This window comes from Musca domestica, unplaced genomic scaffold (genome assembly GCF_030504385.1).
Source record: "Musca domestica strain aabys unplaced genomic scaffold, Musca_domestica.polishedcontigs.V.1.1 150, whole genome shotgun sequence".
Lineage (NCBI taxonomy): Eukaryota > Metazoa > Arthropoda > Insecta > Diptera > Muscidae > Musca > Musca domestica.
In genome coordinates, this window is record NW_026712208.1 from 185,554 (window position 1) to 209,286 (window position 23,733).

Below are 23,733 nucleotides of genomic sequence, written 5' to 3' on the forward strand. Positions count from 1 at the left end.
TGATCTTTTGACGGCTCCACCTACGTATAGGGCTCGCTGGATTTGTTGGAGAGCTACGCCGACACTTGTTGCCCGATTCTCGCCCTTCGAGCTTGATACAATCCAGCGTTTTCATTAACATTGGTAGTATGAGGCGAAATAACAAGTCTATTTGCGGGAAGACATGTGGGAATAATAAAATCAAAACAAAATTATTAATTTAGTTTTTTCCTTTTGATTCTTACTATTCTCCAATTTCGTAGCAATATCGTTGGCATATCGATAATTTATTGTGTTACATTTGTAGACAGCATCCCTCAAAGTACTGTTCCAATTTTCCTTAATATACACACGTACGTATTGCTACAACTCCAGCATCGACGCTTTGTCGAAAATACATATAAAAGCATCAACGCATTATTATTTATTTTCGACAATTCTCTTTTGTGTCGTATCCATTTTTATTGCGGAGTATGCCTGGTCAGTAACTATTGAATGTTTCAATTATATGTTGCATTATCAAAACCAATAATTGGTGTATGGGAGTATTTAAAGGCTACTTTTGGCCATTTTGCTTTCTCTTAAACTGGACATTTTTGTTGTGTAGGACGCTTCTTTTGCACATCGTTCGTAATTTATTTACTTTTTAATTGCTGCTGTGTCGATGTATTTATTATTGTGTTTTTTATACTTTCCACCATAGTATGGAGGGTATATTAAGTTTGTCATTCCGTTTGTAACACCTCGAATAACCTAACTAAGTATATATATTCTTGTCAGCAGAAAATTCTATGTCGATTTATAATGTACGTCCGTCTGTGGAAATCACTCTAGCTTCCGAACGAATTGAAGTAGATTAATAAAGTTTTACACAAATGTACATTATGTATGTATGGTATTGAAAATGGGCCATGTAGGTCCACGTTTTTGTATAGCCCCCATATAACGCACCTCCCGATATTCAATATTTTGATGATTTTTGCGACAATATTCATCGGAATTGTTTCAAATTTGGTATTTGAAGTTCGAAATCGATGCTACAGCCTAAGACAGAAAATTGTCTGTACAGGTCCACGTCTTCGTATAGCCCCCATATAACGGCACCTTCCGATATTCGGTGTTTGGATGATATTAGCGACATTATTCACCGGAATTGTTTCAAATTTGATATTTGACGTTCGAAATGAATACTACAGCGTAAGACAGAAAATTGTCTGTGCAGGTCCACGTCTTCGTATAGCCCCCATATAACGGTACCTCCCGAAATTCGGTCCAGGTCTTCGCACAGCTTCGATATAACGGTACCTCCCTATATACGATATTTTGATGATTTCAGCTATATTACTCACCGTTTATTTAAGTTCCGAATTTGAATTTGGTAATGACTTGTGACAAACAATGCCTGTGTGGGTCCACGACGTATTGGCACCAATATACGGCTATATTCGGTATTTTTAAAATTTTAACAGAATTTTTTAAGGATTTTATTTTTAAATTTGTTCCAAATGGTGGAGAGTATTCAAAGTTCGGCCCGGCCGAACTTTCTGCTTTTTAAATTGTTTAGTTTTACATTTGAATATTGTAATGGCTTATGACAAAAGTTACCTATGCAGGGTCATGTCGTCGTATAGACCCTAATGTAACAGCTACATTGGATTTACCAGAATTTTAATTCCTTTAAAATGTGGCTAAAATCATCAAAATACCGAAAATCGGGGGTACCGTTATATTGGGGCTATACGATATCGTGAACCTATATAGACAATTTCCTTTCAGGGGGTAAAGTACTCACAAACCCGATATTCGGTATTTTGATGATTTTTGGCACATTTTCCAATGAATATGTCTAAAAATTGGTATTTGTGGGTCATAATGGGTTCTAATGTTTCTCTGACACTAATGTAGAGGGTATTAAAAGATCGGCTCGGCCGAACTAAATGTTTTTTATTTGTTTTAATTGCTGCTGTGTCAATTTCTTTGTTGTTGTGGTTTTATATCCTCCACCATTCTATGGAGGGTATATTAACTTTGTCATTCCGTTTGTAACTCCTCGAAATACTTATAATGGACCATACACTGAAAGAAAAAGTTTCATACCATAAATGAAATCCTACGTTCCGTCTATGAAATTTGTTATTAATTTTGAACCAACGTAGAGGTAGATTGAGTAAATGAAAAAAGTTGAATTAATGTAAAACTAGCAAAATTGTTCATTAATATAATTAAATTTCTTCCTTGATTCTGTGAAATGAAAATGATGGAGGGAATTAAAAGCTCGGTCCGGCCGAACTTTGCTTTTTCTTTACTTCTTAATACCTACACCACACTGTGGTTTATGCATGTCAGCAAGTCTGACCGTATGCCCAAGTATTTTTATGAACAAAATACAGATCGCCTTTATTTATTATCACAATTTTCCCCCTAATTGTAAATACTTTGGTTGCGTATTTGTTTGTATAAGACAGCGTTATTATGTATCATTTCTATATCCACAGAGGGATTGATCCAGAATATATACTTTGTACATTGAAAGAAAAATGCTTCGTTGCATCAATGAAAAAAATCAACGAAACCGGTTCATTGATGCAACGAAGCATTTTTCTTTCATTGTACAAAGTATATATATTCTGGATCAATCCCTCTGTGGACATAGAAATGATACATAATAACGCTGTCTTATACAAACAAATACGCAACCAAAGTATTTACAATTAGGGGGAAAATTGTGATAATAAATAAAGGCGATCTGTATTTTGTTCATAAAAATACTTGGGCATACGGTCAAAGTAAAATATCAAGTTTTTATTTCAGTTGATTTACTTTTTTCGTCTGGGAATAAAAGCTCATTTTACTTATCGCCCGTCTGCCTTGTTTATGTTTACAAAAAGAAAATTTGTTAATTTTTTTTAATGATTGCGTCCGCTGGTTTAGAGTTGCCGTGTCGGTGCCCGGACATAATCCTTATTGCAATTATGGAAATATTCAAAGGAGAAAATCTCAAGCACCGTCCAAAGGCCAGCTTCTTACGAAAATATGAAATTTAGGTGTAGACATACCCTGAGTAGAAAATCTAATTTTTTTTGTACACCCAAAACTATTGGATATAACCATTAATATTGGGACTATGTCTGAAACTTTTTGATTATGACCGAACCCCCATAATGGAATGGGGGTTATATCCAAGAAAAAAACCGTCATAAACCCCAGAAAATAGTAGCGGAAATATTTGTGTGAAATATCCATTTTCAAACATAATAATTTACTTTGTTTAAATTTTGTGAATGAACGATTGATATTTTTGATTGTCTACTTTGGCATTTCGTTTTGTTTGTGTTGGAGTTACTTGAACCAAAATTTGCCTATAGAAAAAAGCTCTTTTTATTTACTTACATACGAAAACCGAAATTCTATTCGTCTGCCATTTATCAAGCAATTAGAAGAAAAATAAGTTTGCTGAACAGGCTATAAGTCTCATTAGATACACATAAAATTGCCTTTGTTTTTGTAGGAATTATCGCTGATGAATTACTACTAATCCATTGGAATGTTGACTTAAGAAAAGAATTACCTTATTTCCTAAAACATAGTCACATCCCTTATCAGCACTAAAATGTAACCTATTATCGTCGGCAAATATAAGTAAAAATTGTCTAGGCCCCGAAATTTAGGAGGGACACAACGAATAACAATCATTCCAAAAAGCCCAAGTTTTTAATGCCCAATATTATACTGTTTATTTATGAGTTGCGAGTTACTATACCCAGCCTGCCACCAACATCACCATGCCAACTAATTTAAAAGAAAATCGAATCCTGATTTTGATTCATTTTGGAAAGCCAACAGATGAGGACATTTTGTTCTTTATGCCAGTTAGTCACGAAACGAGGGACCCATTATTAATTACAAATACCAAATTTGGAGGTACCATTATATGGGAGCTATGAAAAGACGAGGACCATTTCATACAATGTTTCGCCACCGGAGCTAGAACCCATTATGATTTTCAGACAAATCGGTTAAAAATGTGACGAAAATAATTAAAATACCGAATATCGGGAGGTACCGTTATATAACGGCTATACTAAAACGTAGACTGATATATTTCATTTTCAATACCAACCATCCTAGAAATAATACAAATTGTTGTACCAAAATTTGAATTGTTGTACAAATGAAGCTCTGCGTCAAATAATGTGGTCTGGATCGTGATCGTGACAGACAGACAAACAGGGACATTGTTAAAAATTTTTATATTCACCTTATGGGGTCTACGACCAATATACAAACGGAATGACAAAGTTGATATGCCCTTATTTGCAAGGTAGAGGGTATAAAAACTGAGTTAAACTGAGGAATTTTTCTATGATAAGAAAGCCTAACCAGTTTTGTTGGTGTTATAAGTTATTGGAGAAAACGTAGGGAAACATATCAAAAAATTGCGATTATGTCAAGTAAGGAATGTCAACTCTACTGTGCTAACTTTAAGCAGTTTGGACATCCTAAAATTATAGGTGTTACATTGCATATAAGGAATATATAATATATAAATTGAAGTAATCAAGTTTTTAGCTAATGAAATAAAGCATAAAGGCCGATTTAGCGATGTCCGTCTGCAGAAATCACTCTAGCTTACGAAGGAAATGAAGTAGGTTAATAAAATTTTTCTCAAATGTAGATTATGTCTGCAGGTATTGGAAATAGGCCATGTAGGTCCACGTTGTGGTATAGCCTCCAATGATAAGAAAGCCTAACCAGTTTTGTTGGTGTTATAAGTTATTGGAGAAAACGTAGGGAAACATATAAAAAAATTGCGATTATGTCAAGTAAGGAATGTCAACTCTACTGTGCTAACTTTAAGCAGTTTGGACATCCTAAAATTATAGGTGTTACATTGCATATAAGGAATATATAATATATAAATTGAAGTAATCAAGTTTTTAGCTAATGAAATAAAGCATAAAGGCCGATTTAGCGATGTCCGTCTGTAGAAATCACTCTAGCTTACGAAGGAAATGAAGTAGGTTAATAAAATTTTTCTCAAATGTAGATTATGTCTGCAGGTATTGGAAATAGGCCATGTAGGTCCACGTTGTGGTATAGCCTCCAAATAATGGTACCTCCCTCTTTCCGGTATTTTGATGATTTTTGAGACATTATTCTCCAGAATTGTTCCAAATTTGATATTTGAAGTTTGTAATGGATACTACGATGGATGGTATAGCCCCCAGTCCCGTAATGGATGGTATAGCTCCCACATAATAGTACCTCCCTATATTCGGTATGTTGATGATTTTAGCTAAATTATTCACCGATTTATTGTAAGTTTCGCGCTTGAATATTGTAATGGCTTATGCAGGTCTACGTCGTCGTATAGACTCTATAATAACGCAACATGAGGTATTTTTAAGATTTTAACAGAATATTTAAAGGATTTTTATTACTTGCTTCTGTTGTAATTAAGAATCTAATAAACTTACATTTTTCTGAATTATTTTTTAGCAGCAATATCCTGAATTAAAATAATGTAAAAATTATACAATTCAATGCCACAAATTGTGAAATTTTAAAAAAACAAATTGAAAAAAAATATTTTTAAAAATGTGTAAAGTGTAACATAAAGTATGTTCACAGCCACAAGTTTTTGCTTCTTAGTTTTTAAAAATTACCACTTTATGTATTCGACATGGAAGGATCAAACATTTTTAGTTTACTTTTTAATTTTCCTCTTTATGTATAAACAAGTAAAGAAACATTAAGTTCGACCGGGCCAAACTTTTAATACCCTCTACCTTAGGGTAAAGGAAACATTGGCGCCCATTATGGCCCACATATACCAATTTTTAGACATATTCATGGGAAATACCGTTATATGAGGGCTATACCAAATCGTGGACCTAAACATGCAATGTTTCGACAAAAGAAGCTAGAACCCATTATGACCTACAAATACCAATTTTCAGACATATCCGTAAAAAATATGGCAAAAATCATCAAAATACCGAATATCGTGAGGTACCGTTATATGTGGACTATACCAAAACCTGGACCTATAATTACAATGATTCGCCACACGAACTGGGACCCATTATGACGCACAAATACCAATTTTTAGACAAATCAATTAAAAAAATGTGGCAAAAATCATTAAAATACCGAATATCGGAAGGTACCGTTATATGGGGGCTATACCAAATCGTGGACCCTTACATGCTATGTTTCGCCACCGGAGCTGGAACCCATTATGACCAACCAATACCAATTTTTAAACAAATCCGTGAAAAATGTGGCAAAAATAATAAAAATGCCGAATATCGGGAGGTACCATTATATGGGGGCTATACCAAAGCGTGGACCTATATATGCAATGTCTCGCCACACAAACTGGGATCCGTTATGACCTACAAATTCCAATTTTCAGATAAATCCGTGGCATAAATCATGAAAATACCGAATATTGGGAGGTACCGTTATATGGGGGCTATACCAAATCGTGGACCTAAACATGCAATGTTTCGGCAATGGCGCTAGAACTCATTATGACCTACAAATACTAATTTCTTAGAATGTTTAGCAAATAAAAAAGTGTTGACTAAATTGGATCTAGAAAATGGTTTCCACCACGTTTTTATGAGTGATGATTCCATTAAATATACATCGTTCATAACGCCTCTAGGACAATATGAGTTCGTACATATTCCTTTTTGGTTAGATTTATAAACAGTGTTTTCAATAATTAGAACTGGAGGCGTAATAATATATTTGGATGATATAATGATTACGACGTTTGACTTCCAACAACATTTAGGAATATTAAGAAAAGTTATGTTGAGATTGGTACAAAACAAATTAGAGCTTCGTTTAGACAAGTGCTAATTTATGCAAAGCAAAATTAAGTACTTAGGTTATACGATTGATCATTTAGAAATCCGTGCTGATGACAAAGACAATACAAAATTTCCCTGTTCCACAAAAAATAAGGTTCGTACAAAGTTTTATTTTACTTATTTTTTTTTTTTTTTTGTTCCTACTTTAGACGTTTCATTAAAGAATTTTCAATTCTCGCTAAACCACTTTATGACTTAACCAGAAAATGACTTACTTTCGGAAAACTTGAGCTCAAATCATTCGAATTGTTAAAGAGTAAACTTTTAGAATCGCCAACCCTTTATGATCCTTTGCAGAAACAGGATTACATTGCGATGCTAGCGCATTAGGTTTCGATGCTATACTTATGCAAAAGAAACAGGACAATAAATGGCATCCTGTATTTTACTTCTTCAAAAGAGCGTCAGAGGCTGAGTCCAAGTTTCACAGCTATGAGTAGGAAACTTTCGCTATTGTTTATGCACTTCGTAGATTTCGGGTTACTTGCTTGGTAAAACGTTTATAATAATTACTGATTGCAACTCCTTAAGTTTAACACTTAACAAAAAGGACCTGAACCCTAGGATTGCCAGGTGGACATTATAACTCCAAAATTATGATTATATATTAAAACACAGAGAAGGACGAAGAATGCAGCATGTAGATGCGTTGAGCAGGTCGCTAGATATTTTAATTGTAGGTACCAGCACTTTTGAAGAAAACCTGGTTATTGCACAAAAAAGATCGAATGCAAAAAGACACATTACCTTGACCACTGTGTGGTGTAAATAAATATATGTTATATTAATTATGTGTTGGTCGAAAAGTGTGAATAAAACTGGCTAGGTGCCAAATATACGGACGTGCATTTTATTGATGTTATGCAGCACTGATTTCTAAATAAAATTACAATTACTTGGAGCGTGGGGTTTATCGCAACTTTTTGATATGTGTCCCAACATCTTCTCCAATAACTTCTAAAACCACTAAAACTGGTCAGGCTTTCTGATAATTGAAAATTCCAATATTTTTTTGTCCGCAGATATACATATCTCTCAGACGTAAATTCAACCATTGTCCTTCCGGTTAGAAGTGCGACCAGAAACAGCCCTATATATACGTTAGTTTTTCTTCAAAATTCAGTTGAAATCTTGGTAACATTATTTACTGCAGTGGGAACCATATCATCAATATTTTTTCTACATCAGAAATGGTTGTTTTGTAAAGAAGTACACTATATAAGTATAAGAAGAGACTACTTATAAATTTAATAGTGTTAAATCACTCAAATGATTTTTTAATATTATTTAAATTTGATTTGTTGCTCAAAGAGCATTTTTGAAAACATAGAATTAGTTAAATTAATTATTTTCATTACTTAATATTTTAACGCAACAAGAGCCACCTTAATGTTTATTCTGCTTTCCTTTTCTATTATTTACTTTGAATTCGCCCTAAAGAGAATCCATCATTACAAGCATTGTTTTTGTAAATATGGATGAGCAGTCAGACGATCAAGCGATAGGCAGAGAACGCACATACGTACAAACATACATACATACGTTGAGTGCATCATCTCTGTTTATGTTATTGCTCTGCCCATGCTGATCGCTCTGCTGCTATTCAATGCAAAAAATATTGGCCCCCTATTCCTTTGGTTGTTAAACCAGAATAGAAAATAAATAAAACATTCTTATTTGAAACAATTAAAGAGTGAAGAAGTGTTTTAATTTGGTGACGGGCTAGAGGCAAACAAAAAAGTAAGAAATAACCCAACACAGTGGTTGAGTAAATAATTCCGGGGTTGTCAAAATAGGCAATCCTCAAACATTGGCGACCGTGACAGGACACTTGTGTCTTTTTAACCTAAAAATTTTGCTCCATATTACCCAAGTGCATTTGGATTTTGTTTGCCCGCTTTTTTACTGTCAGCCATTACTCCGTCATTTTGCGAAAGAATCGAAGCCATTTTTATAAGCGATAAGGAATATTGCTGAATTGAAATTTTAGAGTGAGACAGCATTCTCGCCTACTTTTCATCTAATTTTTTGGTGCAATTTTTAAAACAATCGTATTGCTTCTTTCTCAGAGGGTAATTGTTCCTCAAGTGGCTGAATCTGAAAATTAGACTGACACGGCATTCTCATAAACCGGCATCTCTTTCTTGCGCAACATAATCCTATCATCGGTAAACAACGGAAAACATTTTTACACAAATTTATAATAAATTGTAATTCCAAATGACTGATGAACAAGTCCAGGGTTCCCAAAGGGACACAACCATTGAGGAATTGAAACAACAACGTGGCTTGTCAAAGGGGAGTATGACCCGAATTAAAAATATAATTGAATCCAACACTTCATTGTCTCATACAGAACTTGAGTGTCGGTTGGGAATTGTAGAATCCCACTACAAGCAAGCTTCTTACTACCAAAGTCAGATAGAAAGGTTGTCCCCCAGAGATAGTGGAAGAGCCGAAATTGAGGAACTATATGTTTCAATTAAAACTAAAATTCTTACTCAAATTGGGCAAGGTAGACGTCCTAGTGTAGCTGATCAATCTTTTGTTTTGCCTCATGTCTCATCTAATAGATTAACCAGCTTAAAATTACCCAAGTTTGATGGGAAATATCTGGAGTATAAGAACTTTATAAATACATTTAACAATTTGGTCCACAATGACCCAAATATTTCTACTTCGGAAAAATTCAACCACTTACTCTCGTGTCTTAGTGGGGAAGCGCTTGCAACCATAAAGGCATTCCAAGTCACTGAAGAAAATTATTCTAGTGCCCTTAAAAGATTGAAGGAGCGGTACGATAATGACACACTAATCTTTCTTGAAAATGTGACATCAATGTTTGAACTTCCGAAGTCCAATAAACCTGTTCCAAAGCAATTGAGAAATATTGTGGATACAATTTCTGCTCTCTATAGCTCTTTGAAATCCCTTGGCTCCTTTGAACAAATTTGTGATGCCTTCATAATTCATCTCGCGATGAGCAAGGTTGATTCTGAAACCAAACAACGATGGGATGAATACATCGATTACTCTACATTACCCTCTTGGACTGAATGTTGCTCCATGTTGGACAAGCGTTGTCAGCAATTGGACGCACAGTGCCGACGGTCTTCAAAACAGCATAACCCTACCATAACAACAAATTACTCACATAGTAATAATCAAAAACAACATTCTTTCGTAACAAAAAATGTGGCTCAAGATTTTGTGTGCAGTCATTGCTCCAAATCGGGTCATATGATATCAACTTGTCAGCGGTTCATCGTTTTTACTCCTAATCAACGAATTGAACAAGCTAAACAACAAAAACTTTGCCTCAACTGTTTATCAAAAGGGCATGGTTACATACAATGTCCCTCAAAATATTCATGCAGATTTTGTAAACAACGTCATCACTCGCTTCTTCATAAGCAATCAGAACCAACCTGTCTCCGGGAAGAAGAAGAACCGTCATCATCATCTGCTGCTACACATAGCACCTTTCAAAACAAATCCAGTCCCCAAGTGAGTGCTGTCATTCTTGCTACTGCATTAGTATTGGTTCGTGACTCAGAGGGAAAATATCAACTGGGGCGTGCTCTGCTTGACTCTTGCTCTCAAGTTAACTTCATAAGTGAGACATTATGCAAATCTCTTAATCTCAAGAAAAGCACAAATTCAACAGATGTCTCTGGAGTTGGCTCTTCGAAGTTGAGTCACTTTTAAAACACAAACGACAATAAGATCTCGTCTTAATAACTTTAATATGTTATTAGAGTTCCTGGTTTCTCGCAATATAACTGGTTATCATCCTGATGAGAATCTTTCCGTTAATGATTTCAATTTGCCCTCCAACATAGAGCTAGCTGATCCAGAATTTCATCGTCGACGAGGAATCGATATTTTACTCGCAGCGGAATCATTCTTTTCGCTCTTATCCGTTGGTCAAATTAAATTTGGAGAAAATTTTCCCACTTTACAAAAAACTCTCTTGGGATGGATTGTCTCTGGAAAGTATACAAGTCAAACGGCAATATCATCACAAAGGTCTACTTACTCTATTGTACAACACAAAGATATTTTCCAAGAGATAAATAAAAATATTGAAATGCTATGGAAAATTGACGTCGTTGAAAACAAATGCCAAAATATGTCCCGAGAACAAAAGGTATGTGAAGACCATTTTGTGAATAATGTATCAGTTCAATCGGGTGGGAGATTAATGGTGAGATTGCCCTTTAAAGGTGACCCAAATTTGCTTGGCGATTCACGAGACATTGCCCTGCGTCGTTTCTTTTCCATAGAGAGAAAATTGAACAAAAACCCTGAATTAAATGAGGATTACTCAAAATTTCTTAAAGAATGTGAGGAATTGGGCCATATGTCTCAGGTGGACGACACTAATATTTCAATTCCCAACTATTACATACCACATCACTGTGTTCTTCGCCCCAGCAGTGTGTCGACCAAGCTGCGTGTTGTTTTCGAGGCATCATGTCGAACCTCTTCACAAACATCCTTGAATGAAATTATGATGGTGGGTCCAACAATCCAGAACAATTTATTAATTACTCTGCTTCGTTTCAGGTGTCATCGTTACGGAATGACAGCTGATATCGTCAAAATGTATCGTCAGGTTTTGGTTCACCCTGAGGATAGACAACTTCAGCTTATACTGTGGAGAGATGACTCCACCAAACCGATAAAAACATTTGCCCTCAACACCGTTACATACGGGACAGCTTCGGCACCATATCTCGCAATTCGAAGCCTACATTATGCCGCAGAACGTTTTCCCAACCCATACGAAGTAGGAAAAGGCATAATCATGAATGATTTTTATGTCGACGATATGGTTACTGGAGCGGATGACCTTGTATCTTTAAAACGCGTTAAGAAAGAAGTCACCGAAATTTTATCTTACTCGAAATTTTCACTCTCGAAATGGCATAGCAATTACCCAGGTTATGTCTCAAGTGAAGATGAAGTAAAAGAAATGAAGCTAAATGATGACGTCACAAGTACTTTGGGTATGACATGTCACTCAGATAATGACACATTCCATTTTGAGTTTCGCCCATCCAAAACGTATGCACATAATACGAAAAGAAACATTCTTTCCCTGACGTCGACGCTCTTTGACCCAATGGGTTTAATAAGCCCTCTCATCATCAGGTCAAAAATATTGCTCCAACATCTTTGGATCATAAAATGTGATTGGGATGAATCAGTTCCTCAAGAAATTGAATCAGCTTGGGAATACATCATGGCTGATTACAATAATTTGTCTCAAGTAAAGATTCCTCGATACATTCGACTGCCAAATTCAACTAACATAGAGGTCCATGGATTTGGGGATGCTTCAATAAAGGCATATGGTTGCTGTTTGTATCTTCGCTGTGAAGATTCTTTGGGAAACATAGCAGTAAATTTAATCGCATCAAAGTCAAGGGTTGCGCCCTTGAAAACGAGAACATTGCCACGATTAGAGTTGTGTGCTACTCATTTACTCGCAACCTTCTGGAGCCAATTAAAGCAATATTTTAACTTCCCGATTTCTCAAATCTATTTCTGGTCGGATTCCCAGATTACTCTTCAACCTTGTCTACTTTTGTGGGTAACAGAGTAGCTGAGATTCAAGAAACTTGCCCTGATGTCTTATGGCAATATGTTCCTACTGAACATAATCCCGCTGATTTAGTATCCAGAGGTTGTTCTGTCTCCGATATACTGGTTTCACCTTGGTTCGTAGGCCCTTCCTTCCTTATGGGCCCATCTTTCAATTGGCCAAATTATTCTGGCCCAAGTCTAAGCGAAACGGACATGCATCTTGAATGAAGAAAAATTACATTGGTAACAAAAAAGGAGGACTTACCCTATATCCTAAAAGCAGTCCATAAATTCAGTAACTATTTAAAATGTCTCAGAATATTCTCATATATATTTCGAATTCGTTCAAGGAAATCGCTCCACTTGCCCTCTATATCTCCAGATGAGTTGACACATTCTCTCCATAGGATAGTCTGGTGCATTCAACAACATTATTTTTCGGAGGAATTCCTTGAAATATCAAAGCATGGATTTGTCTCTGCTCAGCTGTCATCATTGGCTCCATTTATAGAAGATGTCTCTGGAGTGCAATTAATAAGAGTTGGCGGCCGATTATTAAATGCCGAGCTTACACCAGAGATGAAGTTTCCTTTGCTCCTGCCCAAAACCGATCCCTTCGTAAAAATCATGGTGATTTACATTCATCGCTCTAATTACCATGCTCGTCCAAGGGCCTTAGTATCTTTCGTTCAGCAGCAATTTTGGATTGCCAATTGCCGGTCTTTGGCCCGAAAGGTGGTTCATCAGTGCATACATTACACAAGATACAAACCGAAATTACTCACTCAGGTAATGGGCAACTTACCCAAGGATAGAGTAACCGGTTTCCGCCCATTTGATGTTGTTGGAGTTGATTTTGCTGGTCCCATACCAACGTATCTCAGGATTCGAGGGAAAGCTCCATCAAAATCCTACATTGCTGTCTTCGTTTGTTTCGCATCGAAGGCAGTACACCTAGAAGCGGTATCCGACTTGTCCAGCGAAGCCTTCATAGCAACATTAAAACGATTTACTGGCCGCAGAGGTGTACCGTCAAGAATTTATTGCGATAACGCTACCAATTTTGTTGGAGCAGAGAGGAAATTGAGTGATTTTCATAAATTTTTCCACCTCGACGAAAATAAGGAAGCAGTTGCTCATTATTCATCTGCGAAGTTCATAGAATTTTCCTTCATTCCTCCCAGAGCTCCTCATTTTGGTGGACTATGGGAAGCTGCTGTGAAATCAGCTAAAGGCCACTTGCTCAGAACTCTCCCTAGTGCTCGTCTTACATTTGAAGAGCTATGCACAGCCCTTGTTGAAATAGAGGCAATTTTAAATTTCCGTCCTATCTGCCAAATATCCCCAGATCCCAACGACTTACAAGCGCTTACTCCAGGGCATTTACTCATTGCTTGGTAAAACGTTTATAATAATTACTGATTGCAACTCCTTGACTTTAACACTTAACAAAAAGGACCTGAACCCTAGGATTGCCAGGTGGACATTATAACTCCAAAATTATGAATATATATTTAAACACAGAGAAGGACGAAGAATGCAGCATGTAGATGCGTTGATCAGGTCGCTAGATATTTTAATTGTAGGTACCAGCACTTTTGAAGAAAATCTGATTATTGCACAAAAAAGATCGAATGCAAAAAGACACAATACCTTGACCACTGTGTGGTGTAAATAAATATATGTTATATTAATTATGTGTTGGTCGAAAAGTGTGAATAAAACTGGCTAGGTGCCAAATATACGGACGTGCATTTTTATTGATGTTATGCAGCACTGATTTCTAAATAAAATTACAATTACTTGGAGCGTGGGGTTTATCGCAACTTTTTGATATGTGTCCAAACATCTTCTCCAATAACTTCTAACACCACTAAAACTGGTCAGGCTTTCTGATCATTGAAAATTCCAATATTTTTTTGTCCGCAGATATACATATCTCTCAGACGTAAATTCAACCATTGTCCTTCCGGTTAGAAGTGCGACCAGAAACAGCCCTATATATACGTTAGTTTTTCTTCAAAATTCAGTTGAAATCTTGGTAACATTATTTACTGCAGTGGGAACCATATCATCAATATTTTTTCTACATCAGAAATGGTTGTTTTGTAAAGAAGTACACTATATAAGTATAAGAAGAGACTACTTATAAATTTAATAGTGTTAAATCACTCAAATGATTTTTTAATATTATTTAAATTTGATTTGTTGCTCAAAGAGCATTTTTGAAAACATAGAATTAGTTAAATTAATTATTTTCATTACTTAATATTTTAACGCAACAAGAGCTACCTTAATGTTTATTCTGCTTTCCTTTTCTACTATTTGCTTTGAATTCGCCCTAAAGAGAATCCATCATTACAAGCATTGTTTTTGTAAATATGGATGAGCAGTCAGACGATCAAGCGATAGGCAGAGAACGCACATACGTACAAACATACATACATACGTTGAGTGCATCATCTCTGTTTATGTTATTGCTCTGCCCATGCTGATCGCTCTGCTGCTATTCAATGCAAAAATATTGTCCCGCTATTCCTTTGGTTGTTAAACCAGAATAGAAAATAAATAAAACATTCTTATTTGAAACAATTAAAGAGTGAAGAAGTGTTTTAATTTGGTGACGGGCTAGAGGCAAACAAAAAAGTAAGAAATAACCCAACACAGTGGTTGAGTAAAAAATGCAAATTAATTTTGGAGAAATTAAATTTGATTGTCTTGATGGAACAAATTGCATAAAAAATAAGCTAAAAGTGGAACTAAACGATGGCGAGAATTTTGGCGTGTCTCAACAGAGAAACAACATATTTGGATAAATTGCTCTTCCAGGAGAAAGAACTACGCTTGCTCAGGGAATTCTACTTGCTGTTGGATAACCGTGGTCAGATTAAAGGTGGAGAGGTATATTAAAACACTTCTGTCGTAAGTGGCCCTATAGACAACACAATTGCCCAGAGTAAGTAAATTTACATACTCAAGTCGAACCCTTGGGTGAGGAGTTTGTTCGATTGCATATTGGACAAATTCCGGGGTTGTCAAAATAGGCAATCCTCAAACATTGGCGACCGTGACAGGACACTTGTGTCTTTTTAACCTAAAAATTTTGCTCCATATTACCCAAGTGCATTTGGATTTTGTTTGCCCGCTTTTTTACTGTCAGCCATTACTCCGTCATTTTGCGAAAGAATCGAAGCCATTTTTATAAGCGATAAGGAATATTGCTGAATTGAAATTTTAGAGTGAGACAGCATTCTCGCCTACTTTTCATCTAATTTTTTGGTGCAATTTTTAAAACAATCGTATTGCTTCTTTCTCAGAGGGTAATTGTTCCTCAAGTGGCTGAATCTGAAAATTAGACTGACACGGCATTCTCATAAACCGGCATCTCTTTCTTGCGCAACATAATCCTATCATCGGTAAACAACGGAAAACATTTTTACACAAATTTATAATAAATTGTAATTCCAAATGACTGATGAACAAGTCCAGGGTTCCCAAAGGGACACAACCATTGAGGAATTGAAACAACAACGTGGCTTGTCAAAGGGGAGTATGACCCGAATTAAAAATATAATTGAATCCAACACTTCATTGTCTCATACAGAACTTGAGTGTCGGTTGGGAATTGTAGAATCCCACTACAAGCAAGCTTCTTACTACCAAAGTCAGATAGAAAGGTTGTCTCCCAGAGATAGTGGAAGAGCCGAAATTGAGGAACTATATGTTTCAATTAAAACTAAAATTCTTACTCAAATTGGGCAAGGTAGACGTCCTAGTGTAGCTGATCAATCTTTTGTTTTGCCTCATGTCTCATCTAATAGATTAACCAGCTTAAAATTACCCAAGTTTGATGGGAAATATCTGGAGTATAAGAACTTTATAAATACATTTAACAATTTGGTCCACAATGACCCAAATATTTCTACTTCGGAAAAATTCAACCACTTACTCTCGTGTCTTAGTGGGGAAGCGCTTGCAACCATAAAGGCATTCCAAGTCACTGAAGAAAATTATTCTAGTGCCCTTAAAAGATTGAAGGAGCGGTACGATAATGACACACTAATCTTTCTTGAAAATGTGACATCAATGTTTGAACTTCCGAAGTCCAATAAACCTGTTCCAAAGCAATTGAGAAATATTGTGGATACAATTTCTGCTCTCTATAGCTCTTTGAAATCCCTTGGCTCCTTTGAACAAATTTGTGATGCCTTCATAATTCATCTCGCGATGAGCAAGGTTGATTCTGAAACCAAACAACGATGGGATGAATACATCGATTACTCTACATTACCCTCTTGGACTGAATGTTGCTCCATGTTGGACAAGCGTTGTCAGCAATTGGACGCACAGTGCCGACGGTCTTCAAAACAGCATAACCCTACCATAACAACAAATTACTCACATAGTAATAATCAAAAACAACATTCTTTCGTAACAAAAAATGTGGCTCAAGATTTTGTGTGCAGTCATTGCTCCAAATCGGGTCATATGATATCAACTTGTCAGCGGTTCATCGTTTTTACTCCTAATCAACGAATTGAACAAGCTAAACAACAAAAACTTTGCCTCAACTGTTTATCAAAAGGGCATGGTTACATACAATGTCCCTCAAAATATTCATGCAGATTTTGTAAACAACGTCATCACTCGCTTCTTCATAAGCAATCAGAACCAACCTGTCTCCGGGAAGAAGAAGAACCGTCATCATCATCTGCTGCTACACATAGCACCTTTCAAAACAAATCCAGTCCCCAAGTGAGTGCTGTCATTCTTGCTACTGCATTAGTATTGGTTCGTGACTCAGAGGGAAAATATCAACTGGGCCGTGCTCTGCTTGACTCTTGCTCTCAAGTTAACTTCATAAGTGAGACATTATGCAAATCTCTTAATCTCAAGAAAAGCACAAATTCAACAGATGTCTCTGGAGTTGGCTCTTCGAAGTTGAGTCACTCATAAAACACAAACGACAATAAGATCTCGTCTTAATAACTTTAATATGTTATTAGAGTTCCTGGTTTCTCGCAATATAACTGGTTATCATCCTGATGAGAATCTTTCCGTTAATGATTTCAATTTGCCCTCCAACATAGAGCTAGCTGATCCAAAATTTCATCGTCGACGAGGAATAGATATTTTACTCGGAGCGGAATCATTCTTTTCGCTCTTATCCGTTGGTCAAATTAAACTTGAAGAAAATTTTCCCACTTTACAAGAAACTCTCTTGGGATGGATTGTCTCTGGAAAGTATACAAGTCAAACGGCAATATCATCACAAAGGTCTACTTACTCTATTGTACAACACAAAGATATTTTCCAAGAGATAAATAAAAATATTGAAATGCTATGGAAAATTGACGTCGTTGAAAACAAATGCCAAAATATGTCCCGAGAACAAAAGGTATGTGAAGACCATTTTGTGAATAATGTATCAGTTCAATCGGGTGGGCGCTTAATGGTGAGATTGCCCTTTAAAGGTGACCCAAATTTGCTTGGCGATTCACGAGACATTGCCCTTCGTCGTTTCTTTTCCATAGAGAGAAAATTGAACAAAAACCCTGAATTAAATGAGGATTACTCAAAATTTCTTAAAGTATGTGAGGAATTGGGCCATATGTCTCAGGTGGACGACACTAATATTTCAATTCCCAACTATTACATACCACATCACTGTGTTCTTCGCCCCAGCAGTGTGTCGACCAAGCTGCGTGTTGTTTTCGAGGCATCATGTCGAACCTCTTCACAAACATCCTTGAATGCTATTATGATGGTGGGTCCAACAATCCAGAACAATTTATTAATTACTCTGTTTCGTTTCAGGTGTCATCGTTACGGAATGACAGCTGATATCGTCAAAATGTATCGTCAGGTTTTGGTTCACCCTGAGGATAGACAACTTCAGCTTATACTGTGGAGAGATGACTCCACCAAACCGATAAAAACATTTGCCCTCAACACCGTTACATACGGGACAGCTTCGGCACCATATCTCGCAATTCGAAGCCTACATTATGCCGCAGAACGTTTTCCCAACCCATACGAAGTAGGAAAAGGCATAATCATGAATGATTTTTATGTCGACGATATGGTTACTGGAGCGGATGACCTTGTATCTTTAAAACGCATTAAGAAAGAAGTAACCGAAATTTTATCTTACTCGAAATTTTCACTCTCGAAATGGCATAGCAATTACCCAGGTTATGTCTCAAGTGAAGATGAAGTAAAAGAAATGAAGCTAAATGATGACGTCACAAGTACTTTGGGTATGACATGTCACTCAGATAATGACACATTCCATTTTGAGTTTCGCCCATCCAAAACGTATGCACATAATACGAAAAGAAACATTCTTTCCCTGACGTCGACGCTCTTTGACCCAATGGGTTTAATGAGCCCTCATCATCAGGTCAAAAATATTGCTCCAACATCTTTGGATCATAAAATGTGATTGGGATGAATCAGTTCCTCAAGAAATTGAATCAGCTTGGAAATACATCATGGCTGATTACAATAATTTGTCTCAAGTCAACTAACATAGAGGTCCATGGATTTGGGGATGCTTCAATAAAGGCATACGGTTGCTGTTTGTATCTTCGCTGTGAAGATTCTTTGGGAAACATAGCAGTAAATTTAATCGCATCAAAGTCAAGGGTTGCGCCCTTGAAAACGAGGACATTGCCACGATTAGAGTTGTGTGCTGCTCATTTACTCTCAAACTTCTGGAGCCAATTAAAGCAATATTTTGACTTCCCGATTTCTCAAATCTACTTCTGGTCGTATTCCCAGATTACTCTTCATTGGATTAATTCCCACTCTTCAACCCTGTCTACTTTTGTGGGTAACAGAGTAGCTGAGATTCAAGAAACTTGCCCTGATGTCTTATGACAATATGTTCCTACTGAACATAATCCCGCTGATTTAGTATCCAGAGGTTGTTCTGTCTCCGATATACTGGTTTCACCTTGGTTCGTAGGCCCTTCCTTCCTTATGGGCCCATCTTTCAATTGGCCAAATTATTCTGGCCCAAGTCTAAGCGAAACGGACATGCATCTTGAATGAAGAAAAATTACATTGGTAACAAAAAAGGAGGACTTACCCTATATCCTAAAAGCAGTCCATAAATTCAGTAACTATTTAAAATGTCTCAGAATATTCTCATATATATTTCGAATTCGTTCAAGGAAATCGCTCCACTTGCCCTCTATATCTCCAGATGAGTTGACACATTCTCTCCATAGGATAGTCTGGTGCATTCAACAACATTATTTTTCGGAGGAATTCCTTGAAATATCAAAGCATGGATTTGTCTCTGCTCAGCTGTCATCATTGGCTCCATTTATAGAAGATGTCTCTGTAGTGCAATTAATAAGAGTTGGCGGCCGATTATTAAATGCCGAGCTTACACCAGAGATGAAGTTTCCTTTGCTCCTGCCCAAAACCGATCCCTTCGTAAAAATCATGGTGATTTACATTCATCGCTCTAATTACCATGCTCGTCCAAAGGCCTTAGTATCTTTGGTTCAGCAGCAATTTTGGATTGCCAATTGCCGGTCTTTGGCCCGAAAGGTGGTTCATCAGTGCATACATTGCACAAGATACAAACCGAAATTACTCACTCAGGTAATGGGCAACTTACCCAAGGATAGAGTAACCGGTTTCCGCCCATTTGATGTTGTTGGAGTTGATTTTGCTGGTCCCATACCAACGTATCTCAGGATTCGAGGGAAAGCTCCATCAAAATCCTACATTGCTGTCTTCGTTTGTTTCGCATCGAAGGCAGTACACCTAGAAGCGGTATCCGACTTGTCCAGCGAAGCCTTCATAGCAACATTAAAACGATTTACTGGCCGCAGAGGTGTACCGTCAAGAATTTATTGCGATAACGCTACCAATTTTGTTGGAGCAGAGAGGAAATTGAGAGATTTTCATAAATTTTTCCACCTCGACGAAAATAAGGAAGCAGTTGCTCATTATTCATCTGCGAAGTTCATAGAATTTTCCTTCATTCCTCCCAGAGCTCCTCATTTTGGTGGACTATGGGAAGCTGCTGTGAAATCAGCTAAAGGCCACTTGCTCAGAACTCTCCCTAGTGCTCGTCTTACATTTGAAGAGCTATGCACAGCCCTTGTTGAAATAGAGGCAATTTTAAATTCCCGTCCTATCTGCCAAATATCCTCAGATCCCAACGACTTACAAGCGCTTACTCCAGGGCATTTACTCATTGGTTGCCCGTTGCAGTGTATTCCAGAGAAGATAAAATATCACTCTGACATTTCTCATCTACAACAGTGGCAACGAATCTCAGCCATAAAGTCTTGGCTCAGTTACAAAATCGTTATCGCTGGAAAAACCCACAACAAAATTTTCAAGCCAACGATATGGTGCTTATACACGAAGACAATGTTCCTCCCATGAAATGGGCCATCGGTCGTGTTACCAAACTTATTCCAGGAGCAGACGGTTTTGTTCGAGTGGCAGAAGTCAAGACATCGCAAACTACATTAAAGCGTCCCGTGGCAAAGTTAGCCGTACTTCCTAAAGAATGAAGCTTGATTGAAACCAGGGTTTCAATGGGGCCCGGGATGTTAAATCACTCAAATGATTTTTTAATATTATTTAAATTTGATTTGTTGCTCAAAGAGCATTTTGAAAACATAGAATTAGTTAAATTAATTATTTTCATTACTTAATATTTTAACGCAACAAGAGCTACCTTAATGTTTATTCTGCTTTCCTTTTCTATTATTTACTTTGAATTCGCCCTAAAGAGAATCCATCATTACAATCATTGTTTTTGTAAATATGGATGAGCAGTCAGACGATCAAGCGATAGGCAGAGAACGCACATACGTACAAACATACATACATACGTTGAGTGCATCATCTCTGTTTATGTTATTGCTCTGCCCATGCTGATCGCTCTGCTGCTATTCAATGCAAAAAGTATTGTCCCGCTATTCCTTTGGTTGTTAAACCAGAATAGAAAATAAATAAAACATTCTTATTTGAAACAATTAAAGAGTGAAGAAGTGTTTTAATTTGTTGACGGGCTAGAGCCAAACAAAAAAGTAAGAAATAACCCAACACAGTGGTTGAGTAAAAATTTCAAATTAATTTTGGAGAAATTAAATTTGATTGTCTTGATGGAACAAATTGCATAAAAATTAAGCTAAAAGTGGAACTAAACGAAGGCGAGAATTTTGTCGTGTCTCAACAGAGAAACAACATATTTGGATAAATTGCTCTTCCAGGAGAAAGAACTACGCTTGCTCAGGGAATTCTACTTGCTGTTGGATAACCGTGGTCAGATTAAAGGTGGAGAGGTGTATTAAAACACTTCTGTCGTAAGTGGCCCTATAGACAACACAATTGCCCAGAGTAAGTAAATTTACATACTCAAGTCGAACCCTTGAGTGAGGAGTTTGTTCGATTGCATATTGGACAAATTCCGGGGTTGTCAAAATAGGCAATCCTCAAACAAATAGCTTCATCAGTTCAGATTGAACAGAAAAATCTTTCTGTCAATAAACATTTCCGTTGATTTGTGCAAAATTTCGTTTTGATCGTGCAATAAATCTTTGTTCACAAAAATACAAATCCAGCTTCAATAGGATGTTAGGACTAAACGAATAATTTATGCAAAATTTCATTTCGATCTGGCAATAAATGCGACCTTTACTTTGTTTACAAAAATACATGGACTGGCACACGACTGGACGGACATCTACAAATCAACTCACAAAGTCATTCTATGAGCATGCTCAAAAGTGACTATTGCTCTATCTTCATTTCTTCTCAGTGTTACAATCTAACGCAAAAGACACAATACCCTGACCACTGTGTGGTGTAAATAAATATATGTTATATTATATGAAATATGGGGGCTATGGGCAAATGTGAGCATGTGTAGGCAATGATCTCCCACACGAGGTAGAATCTATTACGAACCCTATGTACCCAATTTCAAACAATTCCGTTGGTAAATGTTGCTCAAATCGTTGGAAGGTACAGTTAAATGGGAGCTTTATGACAATGTGGAATTATATATACAATGGTCTTCAGAAGGAAAAACCCGTTGCAAACTATAAATTCGAATTTTGAACGATTTGTTTAAATAAATCGCGGGGAGGAACAGTTATATCTTGGCTTTAACCTATGAAGACAATGTTCTCAACAGGAGGTGAACCCATTGCAAAGTACGAATATTAAACAATTTCATTTGAAAAACGTTGCTTAATGTGCAAATAACGAATATTGGAAGGTGCAGTTGTATGGCAATTAACCTGCCTACTGACGAAATACAATCGTGTTCTAAATTTAAGCCTTCTATCTCAATTCGTTCGAAAGGTAACGTACAAGGTAGAAGAATACAGGTAGTCGCATCGGCACAGCTGCTGGGACAATGAACTGTCAAAACTATTTTGGAATTGAAAATTTTGAATGTCGAAATTTGTAAAAATTGTTTAAAATTTTATATTATAATAACCACCGATTTGCGTCTTATAAGAAAACATTTAAAAATATTCTTATTTTTGATAAAACATTTTAAAATTTTTGACATATCAATGTTCCCAAGCGTTGATGCATCTACCTATATTCTTCTACCATGGTAGCGAAAGAACAACAAAAAACATACCGACAGAAATCGCTTAATGCTAATCAACAATATAAGCCCTTTTTGGCATTAACTTTAGTATTTCGAGCAAGTTACTAGTATAGTGGATTATATTGAAATTAAAGTATGGGTATTAACTATGGGGTCTATTTCTATTTTGCCTCTAAAATTGGTTGGATGAAAGTTTTCAAAATACCATAAAGTCGATGGTACCAGTATTCCGATTCAGTAGTTTTTGTCTACTGTTTAAAATTCCAAATTTATTTGGTTATTATTTTGATTACCAAATTAGATATTATTCTGTTCAACAATGTGGCTTAAATCGCAAAATTGCCAAATATTCGCAAATGTTAATGAGTGGTATACGAAATAATAAGGCTATTCGAATACTTTTTCCCACAGAAGACATAAACTATTATAATCTTTACATAACAATTTTTTAACGATTTTCGTAAAAAATATAACTAAAATTGTCAGAATACAGTATATCTGGAAGTAATGATATATGGGACTATAGCAAAATGTTAACCTGTTAAGGCAATGAACTACCGCAGGGAGTAGACCCCATTACGAAACCTACGTTCCGCATTTCAATCAATTCGGTTTGAAAATTTTACTTAAATCGTTAAAATACCGAATGTGGTGGAAACGTGGACATATATTGTC

The 23,733-nt window shown here is 36.4% G+C and overlaps 1 pseudogene; it reads right to left on the minus strand.

The window, feature by feature from the left end:
• LOC131801321 (muscle calcium channel subunit alpha-1-like) overlaps nt 1–23,733 on the minus strand; it is a 269,768-nt pseudogene that overhangs the window by 31,974 nt on the left and 214,061 nt on the right.